Genomic DNA, 6,570 nt, shown 5'->3' on the forward strand with positions numbered 1-6,570 from the left:
ACTGGGTGGAAAGATTAGATCAAGAAGTGCTTGGAATAAATGACCATTTTTCTTCCTTCCAACTGTGAGGTTCTCTGACATTATAAGCTGACTTTGCTAAGAGACTGTTTGTTTTTCAAAGACATCTATGCTAGGCCGTTTTTGTATCTCAAGGAGTTTGTGAGATGGTACACTAGAGATGCTTTATCTTTTGAGTTTATGTACTGCTTATGTGGAAGCAGAAGATAGCATTTACCCAAAGTTATAGAACTTAGAGAGTATGAGATATTAATAGAAACAAAAACAATAATAAATAACAATATGAGGCAAATAGATGAAATCTATCACATGATTAAATTCATTTATTCTAAAACATTGATTGAGTACCTACCATTTTACAATTTCAATAGCATGAGGTCCTCATCTGAGTGAAATTGTATCCCTAACCAGGTCAGGGAGACGGAAGGACCTAAGCAGAAATTCTTAACTACCTCCAAAAATTTCAGTGAGAGATTAGAGTCTTGAAAAAGTTACTTATTACAGTTAGGAAGTTTTAATATTTGGCACAGATGTGGAAAGTTATTCTCAGAATATACAGTGATGAGGCATGGATTAACTGTCTTACCTTGGGATGTCTACGGCAAAGCATGAGGAAGGATATTTGTTTAAGCGATTTATTGAGCGAGTACCCTTTAGAGAAGGGGAGTGCAGAAAGCAGGATAGAGCAGAGGCAAATCTATGCAAGAATGTGGTTTCAGCTGGAGACTAGTTTCAGTCTGATCCCACAAGATGGTTCTGGAGTGTGAATTGTACCAGAATTAGTCCTACCTTGAGACCAGGGGAAGGTCATCTTATACTCCTGTGTCACACAATCATTGTCCATGTTCCATGTGGATTTAGCAACATAGATGTCACTAATGAGTTTAACTAAAGCAGTTTCAGGGGGTAGGATAGGGATAAAAATCTATTGGAGCCCTCCGCAAGCTCTCCGAGCTTTCTTGTCGGGTACTTGGGGACCGCAGGTGTCGGTCCTCCGCCTCGGGGAAGAGAAGCCGGGGCTAACCGTGGAGGTCGCAGCTGGTGGCGGGGGTAGCAGCTTGAGTCCTTGCCGTTTCTAGCAGGTCGCACGTCTCCGGGTTTGAGTTACTCCTCCAGGAAAGTAGGTAGAAAGCCAGGAACTGCGTGGACTGGACACCACAGAGCAATCTGACTTTGGGCATACTTCATACAACACTCATGAAAACGTGGAATTGCTGAGATCAGCGAAATCTGTAAGTTTTTGCGGCCAGGGGACCCGCGCCCCTCCCTGCCAGACTCAGTCCCGTGGGAGGAGGGGCTGTCAGCTCCGGGAAGGAGAAGGGAGAACTGCAGTGGCAGCCCTTATCGGAAACTCATTCTGCCGATCCAAACTCCAACCATAGATAGACTGAGACCAGACACCAGAGAATCTGAGAGCAGCCAGCCCAGCAGAGAGGAGACAGGCATAGAAAAAAAAACAACACGAAAAACTCCAAAATAAAAGCGGAGGATTTTTGGAGTTCTAGTGAACATGGAAGGGGGAAGGGCAGAGCTCAGGCCCGAGCTCAGGCCCTGAGGCGCATATGCAAATCCCGAAGAAAAGCTGATCTCTCTGCCCTGTGGACCTTTCTTTAATGGCCCTGGTTGCTTTGTCTCTTAGCATTTCAATAACCCATTAGATCTCTGAGGAGGGCCCCTTTTTTTTTTTTTTTTTTTTTAATCCTTTTTTCTTTTTCTAAAACAATTACTCTAAGAAGCCCAATACAGAAAGCATCAAAGACTTGCAATTTGGGCAGGTCAAGTCAAGAGCAGAACTAGGAGAGCTCTGAGACAAAACGCAATAATCCAGTGGCTGAGAAAATTCACTAGACACCACAACTTCCAAGAAAAGGGGGGTGTCCGCTTACAGCCATCATCCTGGTGGACAGGAAACACTCCTGCCCATCGTGAGCCCCATAGCCCAGAACTGCCCCAGACAACCCAGTGTGATGGAAGTGCTTCAAATAACAGGCACACACCACAAAACTGGGCGTGGACATTAGCCTTCCCTGCAACCTCAGCTGATTGTCCCAGAGTTGGGAAGGTAGAGCAGTGTGAATTAACAAAGCCCCATTCAGCCATCATTTCAGCGGACTGGGAGCCTCCCTACACAGCCCAGCAGCCCAGAACTGCCCTGGGGGGACGGCACTCACCTGTGACATAGCACAGTCATCCCTCAACAGAGGACCCGGGGTGCACGGCCTGGAAGAGGGGCCCACTTGCAAGTCTCAGGAGCCATACGCCAATACCAAGGACTTGTGGGTCAGTGACAGAGACAAACTGTGGCAGGACTGAACTGAAGGATTAGACTATTGCAGCAGCTTTAAAACTCTAGGATCACCAGGGAGATTTGATTGTTAGAGCCACCACCCCCCCCGACTGCCTAGAAACACGCCCCATACACAGGGCAGGCAACACCAACTACACACGCAAGCTTGGTACACCAATTGGACCCCACAAGACTCACTCCCCCACTCACCAAAAAGGCTAAGCAGGGGAGAACTGGCTTGTGGAGAACAGGTGGCTCGTGGACGCCACCTGCTGGTTAGTTAGAGAAAGTGTACTCCACGAAGCTGTAGATCTGATAAATTAGAGATAAGGACTTCAATTGGTCTACACATCCTAAAAGAACCCTATCAAGTTCAGCAAATGCCACGAGGCCAAAAACAACAGAAAATTATAAAGCATATGAAAAAACCAGACGATATGGATAACCCAAGCCCAAGCACCCAAATCAAAAGATCAGAAGAGAGACAGCACCTAGAGCAGCTACTCAAAGAACTAAAGATGAACAATGAGACCATAGTACGGGAGACAAAGGAAATCAAGAAGACCCTAGAAGAGCATAAAGATGACATTGCAAGACTAAATAAAAAAATGGATGATCTTATGGAAATTAAAGAAACTGTTGACCAAATTAAAAAGATTCTGGACACTCATAGTACAAGACTAGAGGAATTTGAACAACGAATCAGTGACCTCGAAGATGACAGAATGGAAAATGAAAGCATAAAAGAAAGAATGGGGAAAAAAATTGAAAAAATTGAAATGGACCTCAGGGATATGATAGATAATATGAAACGTCCAAATATAAGACTCATCGGTGTCCCAGAAGGGGAAGAAAAGGGTAAAGGTCTAGGAAGAGTATTCAAAGAAATTGTTGGGGAAAACTTCCCAAATCTTCTAAACAACATAAATACACAAATCATAAATGCTCAGCGAACCCCAAATAGAATAAATCCAAATAAACCCACTCCGAGACATATACTGATCACACTGTCAAACACAGAAGAGAAGGAGCAAGTTCTGAAAGCAGCAAGAGAAAAGCAATTCACCACATACAAAGGAAACAGCATAAGACTAAGTAGTGACTACTCAGCAGCCAGAATGGAGGCGAGAAGGCAGTGGCACGATATATTTAAAATTCTGAGTGAGGAAAATTTCCAGCCAAGAATACTTTATCCAGCAAAGCTCTCCTTCAAATTTGAGGGAGAGCTTAAATTTTTCACAGACAAACAAATGCTGAGAGAATTTGCTAACAAAAGACCTGCCCTACTGGAGATACTAAAGGGAGCCCTACAGACAGAGAAACAAAGACAGGACAGAGAGACTTGGAGAAAGGTTCAGTACTAAAGAGATTCGGTATGGGTACAATAAAGGATATTAATAGACAGAGGGGAAAAATATGACAAACATAAACCAAAGGATAAGATGGCTGATTCAAGAAATGCCTTCACAATTATAACGTTGAATGTAAATGGATTAAACTCCCCAATTAAAAGATATAGATTCGCAGAATGGATCAAAAAAAATGAACCATCAATATGTTGCATACAAGAGACTCATCTTAGACACAGGGACACAAAGAAACTGAAAGTGAAAGGATGGAAAAAAATATTTCATGCAAGCTACAGCCAAAAGAAAGCAGGTGTAGCAATATTAATCTCAGATAAAATAGACTTCAAATGCAGGGATGTTTTGAGAGACAAAGAAGGCCACTACATACTAATAAAAGGGGCAATTCAACAAGAAGAAATAACAATCGTAAATGTCTATGCACCCAATCAAGGTGCCACAAAATACATGAGAGAAACACTGGCAAAACTAAAGGAAGCAATTGATGTTTCCACAATAATTGTGGGAGACTTCAACACATCACTCTCTCCTATAGATAGATCAACCAGACAGAAGACCAATAAGGAAACTGAAAACCTAAACAATCTGATAAATGAATTAGATTTAACAGACATATTCAGAACATTACATCCCAAATCACCAGGATACACATACTTTTCTAGTGCTCACGGAACTTTCTCCAGAATAGATCATATGCTGGGACATAAAACAAGCCTCAATAAATTTAAAAAGATTGAAATTATTCAAAGCACATTCTCTGACCACAATGGAATACAATTAGAAGTCAATAACCATCAGAGACTTAGAAAATTCACAAATACCTGGAGGTTAAACAACACACTCCTAAACAATCAGTGGGTTAAAGAAGAAATAGCAAGAGAAATTGCTAAATATATAGAGACGAATGAAAATGAGAACACAACATACCAAAACCTATGGGATGCAGCAAAAGCAGTGCTAAGGGGGAAATTTATAGCACTAAACGCATATATTAAAAAGGAAGAAAGAGCGAAAATCAAAGAACTAATGGATCAACTGAAGAAGCTAGAAAATGAACAGCAAACCAATCCTAAACCAAGTAGAAGAAAAGAAATAACAAGGATTAAAGCAGAAATAAATGACATAGAGAACAAAAAAACAATAGAGAGGATAAATATCACCAAAAGTTGGTTCTTTGAGAAGATCAACAAGATTGACAAGCCCCTAGCTAGACTGACAAAATCAAAAAGAGAGAAGACCCATATCAACAAAATAATGAATGAAAAAGGTGACATAACAGCAGATCCTAAAGAAATTTAAAAAATTATAAGAGGATACTATGAACAACTGTATGGCAACAAACTAGATAATGTAGAGGAAATGGACAATTTCCTGGAAACATATGAACAACCTAGACTGACCAGAGAAGAAATAGAAGACCTCAACCAACCCATCACAAGCAAAGAGATCCAATCAGTCATCAAAAATCTTCCCACAAATAAATGCCCAGGGCCAGATGGCTTCACAGGGGAATTCTACCAAACTTTCCAGAAAGAACTGACACCAATCTTACTCAAACTCTTTCAAAACATTGAAGAAAAGGGAACACTACCTAACTCATTTTATGAAGCTAACATCAATCTAATACCAAAACCAGGCAAAGATGCTACAAAAAAGGAAAACTACCGGCCAATCTCCCTAATGAATATAGATGCAAAAATCCTCAACAAAATACTTGCAAATCGAATCCAAAGACACATTAAAAAAATCATACACCATGACCAAGTGGGGTTCATTCCAGGCATGCAAGGATGGTTCAACATAAGAAAATCAATCAATGTATTACAACACATTAACTAGTCAAAAGGGAAAAATCAATTGATCATCTCAATAGATGCTGAAAAAGCATTTGACAAAATCCAACATCGATTTTTGATAAAAACACTTCAAAAGGTAGGAATTGAAGGAAACTTCCTCAACATGATAAAGAGTATATATGAAAAACCCACAGCCAGCATAGTACTCAATGGTGAGAGACTGAAAGCCTTCCCTCTAAGATCAGGAACAAGACAAGGATGCCCGCTGTCACCACTGTTATTCAACATTGTGCTGGAAGTGCTAGCCAGGGCAATCCGGCAAGACAAAGAAATAAAAGGCATCCAAATTGGAAAAGAAGAAGTAAAACTGTCATTGTTTGCAGATGATATGATCTTATATCTAGAAAACCCTGAGAAATCGACGATACAGCTACTAGAGCTAATAAACAAATTTAGCAAAGTAGCGGGATACAAGGTTAATGCACATAAGTCAGTAATGTTTCTATATGCTAGAAATGAACAAACTGAAGAGACACTCAAGAAAAAGGTACCATTTTCAATAGCAACTAAAAAAATCAAGTACCTAGGAATAAACTTAACCAAAGATGTAAAAGACCTATACAAAGAAAACTACATAACTCTACTAAAAGAAATAGAAGGGGACCTTAAAAGATGGAAAAATATTCCATGTTCATGGATAGGAAGACTAAATGTCATTAAGATGTCAATTCTACCCAAACTCATCTACAGATTCAATGCAATCCCAATCAAAATTCCAACAACCTACTTTGCAGAGTTGGAAAAGCTAGTTATCAAATTTATTTGGAAAGGGAAGATGCCTCGAATTGCTAAAGACACTCTAAAAAAGAAAAACGAAGTGGGAGGACTTATACTCCCTGACTTTGAAGCTTATTATAAAGACACAGTTGCCAAAACAGCATGGTACTGGCACAAAGATAGACATATAGATCAATGGAATCGAATTGAGAATTCAGAGATAGACCCTCAGATCTATGGCCGACTGATCTTTGATAAGGCCCCCAAAGTCACTGAAATGAGTCATAATGGTCTTTTCAACAAATGGGGCTGGGAGAGTTGGATA

The sequence above is a fragment of the Choloepus didactylus genome, chromosome 12 (genome assembly GCF_015220235.1).
Source record: "Choloepus didactylus isolate mChoDid1 chromosome 12, mChoDid1.pri, whole genome shotgun sequence".
NCBI lineage: Eukaryota > Metazoa > Chordata > Mammalia > Pilosa > Megalonychidae > Choloepus > Choloepus didactylus.